Here is an 11,368-nt window from a genome sequence, read left to right as displayed (position 1 = left end):
TGCCATTTTGGATGTCTATGATTTTATGTAAACCACCACAAACTGGTTAGGCCAAGAGTAGTGGTCTACAAGTACAATAATAAATTTTTTAAAAAACATTTGGAGCAGAGATCATCAGTGGCTATTAACCATAAGATATAGATGGAAGACTGTCTGGGGCATTGATACTTGGTCTTCTTGGTTTTGGGGGGACAACAGTGGGAGGGCTTCTGGAGTTCTGGTCCTGCTGGAGGACCACCTGATGGTGCCTGAATTTTGGCCATTCTGTGACACAGAGTGTTGGACTAGATGGGCTATTGGCCTGGTCCAATAGGCTTCTCTTATTTTTAGTGTACTTCTACCCTTAGAAATTCCACTTTTCCTGTAAGAACCCCACCCCCTCCTACAGCTGAGACTCCATCTTATTTTGGACTCAGTTGTTTTAATAGGTGCCCCCTATTAATGGTAGCCACAAACTTATTCTCTATCAATCTGTCGAATCCCCTTTTAAATCTGTCTGTGTTTGTGGCCATCACTACATGCTCTGGCAGTGAATTCCACATTCTGACTTTGCCCTTTTACTTCTACAGATATCTTTACTTCCCCACATTCCTGGTACCATATGTTCAGCTTCGCCATCGCCAAGGCAAATAAATTGTTTCAAGTCATAATTATCCACAACATGCTTAGGGGCATGTCTAAATTGTTCTGTTAAGCATGATACAACACAGATCTGACTACTGCATTTTGCCTGTGCAACTGACTTGATGTTGTACAATGAACATAAGAGCGTAAGCAAATTTATGTTGGACTAGGCCAGCACTCTGTGTCACATAGTGGCCCAAACCCAGGTACCACCAGGTTCACCTTCCAGGCCCAGCTCCCCCCCCCCCCCCCCGCCCAGTGTCCCAGCAGGGACACAAAATGCCCCATTTGGCTCCACAGCACTTTGCAGCACCATGAAGCTGAATGGGGCATTTTTTCATCCCCACAATGGCGGGGTAGCCTTGTGCTGCTATCCCACCTTCATGCTCCCCTGTCACCACTGCGATGAGGCACAGCGGACCCTTTCTGCCCCAGAGTTGTGTGTGCTCACGCACAACTCTGGGGCTGACCATGTGCATCAGGGGATTTCTTCCCCCATTAGTACATCTCACAGGGGTCACTCACAGGGACAGAACTCCAGAAACCCTCCCACTGTTGCCCCTCAAGCACCAAGAAAACAGGGCATCACTGTCCCGACATAAGAACATAAGCAAAGCCATATTGGACGAGGCTAATGACCCATCCAATCCAATATTCTGTGTCACACAGTGGCCAAAACCCAGGGGCCATTGGGAGGTTCAGCTGCACATCCATTCACTAAACAGTACTTTCCCTGTCACAAGTGGCCAACTTGTGTAGAAGTATGAGGGCACAGTCTCTCTAGGGGTGAGAGTTGGAGAGATGTGTGTCTCCACAGAAAGCCATGTGGAGAGAGGGAGAGGACAAATAAAGAGTCAGAGGGAAGCTCCCAGGTGAAGATGAAGAGAGGCATCCCACACTCAGACATACTCAGAATGATGTAGCGCAACTCCTCACACCACTGTCCAGGTGAGTCACTCACTCCAACAATCATAAGAGGAAAAAAGTTAATTGTAACAATGACCTTCTCCAGAGGAACCACTGCTTGCCTGATCTACATTCCCTCCCCTACATCCCTTCCTTTCCTAAGCAAGCGTTGCCTTTACCTGCTTTCCTTTGTCTGTTTCCATAGGGAAGGTAAAATTAGTGAAGACCCAGAGGCCATGTCCATCCTGAGGGTGGGAAAGGGAGGGTCCCCAGGTAGGTAAACAGCTCTGCTTCCCAACCATATTCTGCATGATCGCACAACTTCTGGGGTTTCTCAAAGTCTGAAGAAGGCTTCAGGGGTTTCTCAACAGTAAAAAAGTTGAAAGGGCTGTTCTAAATAAAGGCAGAAAATTGAATTCTTGTTTTAAAAAGGCACAACAGAGAAACAGGACTTAACAATGGCAGTTTTCTCACAGATCAATCAATTTTTCAATCAATTTTATTTAAACGGACTTAACCAGAGCAATCTAAAACCAAAATACAAACAAACGGAATAAAATAGGAGGGATGGGGGAACAATCCCTTACCCATAATCCATAAACCTGGAATAAAATAGGACAATCCCAATATACAAATTTCAAAGAAAGGTCATCCTACCTGGAGGCAACAGATTTTACAGGCGGCTGCACAAAACTTTGCTGCAACAGCTGACAACTCAGGATTCTCGTCCCTCAGTAACATTTTTACCAGCATGGAGTCAGAATGGCCAGGAAACCTTTTGAACACAGGAGTTATTAATTTAAAACAGATATCATTGTAAAAAGAACACGCAATAAACACGGTCCCAAGCCGTCTAGTTCCACATGGACAGAATCTCTCAAGGAGAGGGATATTTTGGTAACGGCCTTCAAGAATGGCTGATGGCCATGCAGAGCGCCTGGCAAGCGGGAAAGTTCTTCTGAGGCGTCAGGAGACAGGCTGCTGGTGCTTCTCACAGAACCAAAAAAATTTTGCTTTTCAAAAATAAATTAAAATAAACCTTCACTCTTATAAACCCGCCCTTCCTGTGCACTTCAGGAACATAATAATGTAGCAGACATTATAACAATATAGCAACATGATAATACAACAGACAATAGAATCATCCCCCCGCTCCAGAGGAGCGTCCCCCCGCTCCGGAGGAGCGGGAGGAATAAAGGAGTAAGGGCAAGTGGGGAGGAGTTAGGGCGGGCCCTGTCCGGGATAAAAACTCGGAGGGCCCAATCAGGAGCCGCGAAGCGGCTCCTGATTGGGCCCTCCGAGTGTCACTCGAGGGCCAAGCAGCCAATGGGGAGCCGCGCAAAGCGCGGCTCCCCATTGGCTGGTTGGCCCAGCCTCGCCTGGGCCGGCCGGGGAGTTGCCGCTCAGAGGAAGAAGCCTTCCCCAGCGGTAAGTCCTCCGGCCGGCTTCCCCTCGCCCAGGGAGCCTTCTGCCGGGCCCTGGGGCAGGCTCACCTGCCCTTGGGCCCGCCAGAAGGCCACAAAGCCCACTCCCAAAGTCCCGAGCCTTCTGCCGGGACCTGGGGCAGCCTAGCCTGCCCCTGGGCCCGGCAGTAGGCCGCAAAGCCCGCCGCCCCCGTCCCGAACCTTCTGCCGGGCCCTGGGGCAGCCGAGCCTGCCCCTGGGCCCGGCAGTAGGCCGCAAAGCCCGCCGCCCCCGTCCCGAGCCTTCTGCCGGGCCCTGGGGCAGCCGAGCCTGCCCCTGGGCCCGGCAGTAGGCCGCAAAGCCTCCCGCCCCCGTCCCGAGCCTTCTGCCGGGCCCTGGGGCAGCCGAGCCTGCCCCTGGGCCCGGCAGTAGGCCGCAAAGCCTCCCGCCCCCGTCCCGAGCCTTCTGCTGGGCCCTGGGGCAGCCAAGCCTGCCCCTGGGCCCAGCAGAAGGTCCCAAGGCCACCTACCTTACTCTGTTCCTCCCTTCCTCCCAGCATTCCCTTTCTCCTTCCCTTCCTCCCAGCATTCCTTTTGTTTTTCCCTTTCTCCCTTCTTCCCTCTCTTCCATCTGCCTCTTTCTGGCTACCTGTTTCTCTCCCTCTTCTTCTGTCTCTATCTTCCTCCCTTTCTTTCTGTCTTTCTGTCTCTCTTTCTCCTTTTCCTCCTTCCTTCACCCCATCCCTCCACCCACCCTTCATGCTAGGGCCCGCTGTATTTTGCCCACAGCGGGCTTAATATCTAGTAAAATCATAAAACCGTTCCAATTCTCGCTAGTTTTGACGAGGGAGACGGGTTGGGCGCTTCGGGGTCCGAAGCGGCCGTTCGCTCCCGATCCAGCCAGCGCCGCATGGCGCTGGCTGGGTCGGGAGCAAACGGCCGCTTCGGACCCCGAAGTGCCCAACCCTAGTTCAGAGTTCTCAGAAGGGTGTTCCCCCAATCCCCAGCAGCGGGGATGGTCAGCGTGTCCTCATGGTCTCTCTGGGCCCTGACCACAGGCCTGGTAGGAAAGCTCTGTCTCACAGGTCCTGAGGAACTGGTGAAGGTCCCACAGGGGCCTGGTCTCTTCAGGCAGACCGTTTCACCAGGCCGGGGCCAAGGCCGAAAAAGCCCAGGCCCTGGTCAAGGCCAATTTGGGACAAGGATCCCATTTTAACACTCTTTGAGCGCCAGCAAGGAAGTGGTGGTCCCGTAGATAAATGTATTTTTCATTCTTGTTTTACTTCATTAATGCCCCATCTTGCTTCACAAGGGTCAGGTTGCCAGCTCTGAGTTCAGAAATACCTGGAGATATTGGGGTGCAGCCTGGGGGGGGAGGGGTTGGGGGGAACCTCAGCATGATAGGATGCAATTTTCTCCAGGGATTACGGATATTGGTCATCTGGAGAGTGACTATAATACTAAGAGATCTCAAGGTGGCCTCTGGAGTTTGGCAACTGGGTTGTGCGCTTTGGCTTGGTTCGGCCGTCTTGGTGATCCCTGAAGCCCGAGGGAGCCAGTGCTGCAGCGCAGAGAAGAGGGGTCACGGTGGCGCACCAGCTGGCAGCCACACAGAGGCGCAGAGCTCTGTGCCTGCGTGTGGCTGCCAGTTGGCGCTCTGCCACCGCCCCTCCTCTCTGTGCTGCGGCATAGCACACAACCCTAGTTGGCAAACCTGTCAAAGGGTGACCTAAAGTAGCTTCCATCAGTCGCCTCCATTTTCTCCTCAGAACAGCCCTGTAAGGTAGGCTAGGCTGAAATTGTGCAAGTGGCCCAAGGTTGCCCACAGCAGAGTGGGAATTTGAATCTGGGTCTTTCAGGTCTTAACTCAGTATTCTAACTGCCATGCCACACTAGCTTACATGTTAATTTGAGGTGGGAGAACACCTTTTTGTAAAAGAGCCTAAAATCTATGCTTTAAAAGTTCAACATCGTACCCTTCAGGCACATGAAAAGCAGCAGGTCTTCACCTATTTGTGGCCTATTCCTTCGAGGCAGTTTTAAAATACAAAGAAGGAAATGACATCTGCCCCTCAAAAGTGGCCCTGAATCCCAAGCAGATAATTGTAACTGAAACTTAGGCCCTTAACTCCTAACCAGAAATTCAACTTTCCATTACAACGCCGCTAACCATTACATGGTGATAATGATGCACTGGTGAATAGCTCATCATGAACCATTACCTGAGTAAGATGCAAGAATAGCTGAAGGGTTATGCTGTTCCTCCAGCAGCCCAGGCACCTTGTGAAGTATTCTGGCATTGTATGAAGTCACAAGCCTGCCGTGTCACGAGCAACCAGGTGTGACTCCTTCACCTATTTCTATTTATACACACCGTGTCACAAAAGGTGTGCTGCAGTGACATATTTCAACAGCTACTGTCACGCACCATGTGATGCTCACCTTGGAGAGGCACAAATATGATAACCAATCACATTTTCACAGCATATCCTGGGTATGAATGTTCACCTCTGATCCAGAGATCTTCACATGTGACCGGAGTCTGCACAATGGGGATAATCCCACCCACACACACGCTCACAGCAGGTGGCTGATACTCTGACTGAGGTCACATCCTGGAGGTGGGGGCCATGCTGCTGCTAAGGTTGCCAACTTAGACTGGGAAAATTCCTGGAGATTTGGGAAGTGGAGCCAAGGGGGCAAGCTGAGGGGGGGGGAACCTCAGAGGGGTATAATGTCCCACCTGGACGTTGGCAATCCTAGGTGCACATGTTGCTTCTTTGCTGGTCTCTGCAGCTAACGCTTCAACTAATCGTTCCATTGGCCACAGACCTGCAGATTCCAGCACCAGCAAAAGTGCTTATGGGGAACTAGGTCACCGGATCAAAGCCACACATGTAAGTGGTCAAGAACCTTTCCTCTGGAAAGGGTGTGTGCTCATTTCCCAAGTGTTTGGCCCTCCTTTAGACTGGAAACACAGAGCAAGGGGAGAGAGGGCTTCATTTCCCCAGCCCCGCATCATTGTCCTGGCCAAAAATGGCAACAGGGGGCCCTGACCATGGGAGGGGGTGTTGCGCATGTAGTCCAGTAGTCCTTGGGTAGAACACAGGGCCCACCCTTGCTAGAAATGGACTGCCATCTCTGAGTTGATAAAAGAACTGCCAACATCCAGGAGGTAGCTAAAATCTCCCGGGATTACTGCTCACTTCCAGGCAATAGAGATCAGTTCACCTGGAGAAAATGGCCGCTTTAGAAGGTTGATCATAGAACATGACCTCCCATTGAAGTCCTTCCCTTTGTCAAACCCTGCCCTTCTCACGCTTCATTCCCAACATCTCCAGGTATTTCTTAACCCGGAGATGGCAACCCTGGTTTCCCCTCAGCCACAGCTAGACTGGTATTATTATTATTATTATTATTATTATTATTATTATTACTACTACTACTACTACTACTACTACTACTACTACTACTACCGTATTTGCCAGCGTATAAGACGACTGGGCGTATAAGACGACCCCCCAACATTTCCACTCAAAATATAGAGTTTGTTATATACCCGGCCCACCCCTGCATCTCCCTGTGTCTGGCACTAGTGTGCATGTGCAAGCTCTGCGTAGGCAAGGGGCGGGCCGGAGCACCGCTGCTTCCCGCCGAGCAGAACGGGCTGGTCACGCTGAAAAGGCTGGCACCCCTGTCTCGCTGCTGATGCTCGCCGCAGCCATGCTGATGACCCACCGCGGCCGCGCTGGATACTGTGCGATACTGGATGGAATGCAGAATGAGGTGGGCGGGCATTGGGAGGCCACTATGGGCAGCTCTGTCTATCCCAACTGAAGTGCACCCGACGTATAGGATGACCCTTCCACTTGGAGGCATGTTTTTCAGGGGGGGGGAAATAGTCTTATACGCCAGCAAATACAGTATTATTTAGATTTATTCCTCACCTCTCCCCGGAGGCCCAAGGCCAGTTACAGACATATAAAACCCCGATAAAACATACAATAAAACATATAAACATATCCATAAATCCCCAGACAACAGAACAAGATGTGGTAAAAACTCAGTTCATAACTATTCTACCCCTTGGCAACCCAGTATCAAGGGGGAGGGAGGACAGAGGGTGCCAGATGGAGTATGCCGCTGTAAGGGGGGCCAAATCTTCCATGTGGCCCGGCCTCACCCCACGACCTGGCAGAAGAGCTCCATTTTGCAGGCCCTGCGGAACGCTAAGAGCTCCCACAAGGCCCACAACTCCCCCGGGAGCTCATTCCACCAGGTCGGGGCCAGGATCGAAAAGGCCCTGGTCCTGGACGAGGCCAGGTGCGCTTCTCTGGGGCTTTGTCACCCTTGGGCCCAAATCTGGAACTGGACAGTTTATACAACATTATCAATGATGAAGATGTATTAGGGTGAAGAAGAGGAAGAGTTGGTTTTTATACTCCACTTTTCACTATCCAAAGGAGTCTCCAAATGGCTTCCCATCATCTTCCCCTCCTCTCTCCACAACAGACTCCCCGTGAGGCAGGTGGGGCTGAGAGTGGAGGAGAACTGGACTCTCTCTGATTGCAGGAGGGGGGGGGGTCTAAAGCAGGGGTAGTCAAACTGCGGCCCTCCAGATGTCCATGGACTACAATTCCCAGGAGCCCCTGCCAGCGAATGCTGGCAGGGGGCTCCTGGGAATTGTAGTCCATGGACATCTGGAGGGCCGCAGTTTGACTACCCCTGGTCTAAAGCTCTGCTTGGAATCAGCCCCTCCCCTCTGTGGGTGGGTCCAGTTGAACTGTCCCCCTTCTTCCTCTCTGCCTCTCTCCTGGGGTGATGGCTTTTACTGAAGAAATCTACATGGAAATAATTATTAATCTCAGCTTCAGCTTTCTTAGTTATGAAGACGTGTGCTGTGTATGTATATTCATCATGCACTTTGAAGAAACTGCAGGCTCTACAACAGGGGTAGTCAAACTGCGGCCCTCCAGATGTCCATGGACTTCAATTCCCACGAGCCCCTGCCAGCATTCGCTGGCAGGGGCTTCTGGGAATTGTAGTCCATGGACATGTGGAGGGCCGCAGTTTGACTACTCCTGCTCTACAACATTAGAAGAAGCTGGACTATCCTGCATCGGGTGAGAGCTGGGGTATTACCCCAAGGGAAGAGACGGGCTGTCCCATCTTTAACAGAGAGCTTTGAGAGAACTGCTCTATGAGGACAGCCCTAAGAGAAATGTGACTGGCCCAAGGTCACTCAGCTGGCTGCATGTGGAGGAGCGGGGAATCAAACCCAGTTCTCCTGATTAGAGGCGGCCACTCAACCACAAAACAGCACTGGCCCAATTTGACCATGAAATATTAGTCTTTCTTTGCACAACTGTTCAAATCCTGAACTGAATGGATTCTAATTTTTGTTTTCCACTGAGCTAGTCAAATAAAATCCAAACAAATTAGGGAGGTGCCCACAAATCCTTCTGACAGTGACCGCAGTGCTCACACACAGGCTGTGCTCTGAACCAGTTTAGCAGCCTTAGGTATTGTTGGTCTTGGGCAGATAACATTCCTGCAATTAATGAGCGTAATAACATATTTGGGAGATGTCACTTGTTAAAGAAAAGGCTTCACATTTAAAAGATAAATGTATCACTGAAACTTGTTGAATCAAGAGTCACCCACACAATCTTTATGCAGGTGTGTCCCCCCCCCCCCCCCCGCCTGAGATCACTGATCTGAAAGTCCTACGGCAGGGCTGGCCACACTGTGGCTCTCCATATGTCCATGGACTACAATTCCCTGGAGCCCCTGCTTGCTGCATGAGCCAGCTTGGCCACCCCTGACCTACACTGTCATCCTAAGAAGAGTTAACGTCTTTCCAAGTCCATGAACGTGGATGTCATTTTTATTTATTTATATCCTGCCTTTTTCTCTGATGAAGGCCCATAGCAGCTTATGTCATTCTCTTTTCCTCTGGTTTTATCTTCACAACAACCCTGGGAGGTAGGTTAGACTGAGAGTGTATGGGTGGCCCAAGGTCACCCGGCGAGCTTTCACGGCGGAGTCGGTAGGACTGCCCTGCTTATGTCTGCCAAAAGAACCTGGGGGACACCCGTAAATGATTAGGCCTTGACAGCAAATCCTAAAAACCACAGCTCTATAATGAAATAGGCGGCCTGAGGAAGGGAAAAAGTGGAATAAAGTACGAATGACAGTCAAGTTCACAGCACATCTAAGGTGCAGAGTGTTTTCGGCTGCCATACAGTTCCCTGCATAATTCAAATGAACAATAATGAACGTCAACCCTAAAGTCTCAGTGGGGGGAATCCTGCAAGATAAGAGCACTTTAAGCGGGAAAAGAAGAAGTCCCACCACCAAAAGGAGATGAGGTTCACTGCATAGTTGTGAGAGAGCGCTCGTCGTGACCACACAGTTGTTGTTAGGGCAATTTGGAGCGTCTCGACTTCATTTTCTTGGCATTATGCCACTTGAGGCTGAGTACAACATGCTGACAAGCTCAGCCCCCCCCCCCCTTTTTTTAGATCTTTGGAATTCTGACAGACAATCCTGGGCACAACCACAAGATGGCTGCCACAGAAGGTGGAGCCAACCCTAAAATGGCAGCCACAGGAGGCAAAGGAAGAGTACTTTAAAAATATACTAGCAGCCTCATGGACCCCATACTGGGGAGCCCCAGACTAACCTGCCCTGGTCTAAAGCCAAGCTGGCAACAAAGCATTGGTCATTTAGCTGGACTGAGTGTCTGGTCTACCATGACTAGCTCTGGGTGTAAATCTGGAGAAGCTACGGGAATGGCCGTCTATATCAAGGCAAGCGTGTCAAGAGGAGGGCAACAAAGATGGTGAGGGGTTTGGAGACCAACACGTATGAAGAAAGGTTGGGGGAGCTTGGTCTGTTCAGCCTGGAGAGGAGACGACTGAGAAGGGATCTGATAACCATCTTCAAGCATTTAAAAGGGTGCCATATAGAGCAGTGGTCCCCAACCCCCGGTCCGGAGACCGGTCCCGATCCGTAGATTATTCGGTACCAGGCCGCAGCTCCTCCTCGGCGTCCTCCCTGGCTGCTGCCTCGGGGGCTGCCCTGCCACTCTGCCGCCGGCTCACCTTTGGTGCTCTACCGCGGTCGCCATGGCTGGGGCTCCCCCTCGGCGTGGAACTGCGCAGCTGCTGCTGGCAGCGCCCCCCGGCAGGAAGCGGGAAGTCAGGGGTGCCGGCAGGAAAGCAAGTGGAGCAGGGGCTCAGGCGGCAATGATGTCCCTCAGCAAAAGACTACACCCCCCCCCCGGGCCTCAGTAAAATTGTCAAGCGTTGACCAGTCCCCGGTGAAAAAATGGTTGGGGACCACTGATGTAGAGGATGGAGCAGAGTTGTTCTCTCTTGCCCCGGAGGGATGGACCAGAATGAATGGGATGAAATTAATTCAAAAGGAATTCCATCTAAACATCCGGAAGAAGTTCATGACTGTTAGAGCCATTCCTCAGTGGAACAGGCTTCCTCGGGAGGTGGTGGGTTCTCCATCTTTGGAAATTTTTAAACAGAGGCTAGATAGCCATCTGACAGAGAGGCTGATTCTGTGAAGGCAAAGGGGTGGCAGGTTACTGTGGATGAGCGATTGGGATGTGAGTGTCCTGCATGGTGCAGGAGGTTGGACTAGATGACCCATGAGGTCCCTTCCAACTCTATGATTCTATGATTCTATGATTTTCTAACAAAGTCCATCCACCATGCTTTTCTGCACAGTTTCTTTCAGACTTTCTTTCCCACCCTGACCCACTTTCAGCACCAAGACCAGGCTAGAAATGGAAGCAGACGAGTGTATTTAAGTCAGAAAGGGAGCAAGGGCAGTGCTCAGGCTCTGCTTAGAGCCAGCTTGGTGTAGTGGTTAGCAGCACCAACTTCTTACCTGGCAAGCCGGGTTTGATTCCCCGTTCCTTCTCCACATGCAGCCAGCAGAGTGACCCCAATTGGACTTGCCACAGCACTGAGAAAGCTCCCACTTGGCCACAAATGGGGTAGTCAACCTGTGGTCCTCCAGATGTTCATGGACTACCATTCCCATGAGCCCCTGCCAGCTGGCAGGGGCTCATGGGAATGGTAGTCCATGAACATCTGGAGGACCACAGGTTGACTACCCCTGTTTTAAGCAGTCCTCCTTTTCTGTTAACCACGAGGCAAAGATATCATTCATTACTTTGGAGATCTGCGGCCACAAAAGCCAGACCACAAAGGAAAGGCTGTGAGTGACCAAAGCAAGAAGAATGGAGGGACAGGAATGGTGGAGGGTTGCCAATCTCCTGCCATTGCCGCTGGCCTCCAGGGGTTTTGTGGGCGGCCTCTACTGGCTCCAGGTCCTCTCACCCCCTCCACAACCTGGGTTAAGGGCCATTGCCAAAGGTCCGCTTTACAGAGGCCCCGTCTTCTTTTTTGGGTGCGG

This window comes from Paroedura picta, chromosome 8 (genome assembly GCF_049243985.1).
Source record: "Paroedura picta isolate Pp20150507F chromosome 8, Ppicta_v3.0, whole genome shotgun sequence".
Taxonomy (NCBI): Eukaryota; Metazoa; Chordata; class Lepidosauria; order Squamata; family Gekkonidae; genus Paroedura; species Paroedura picta.
Note: the sequence above shows the minus strand (reverse complement) of the source record.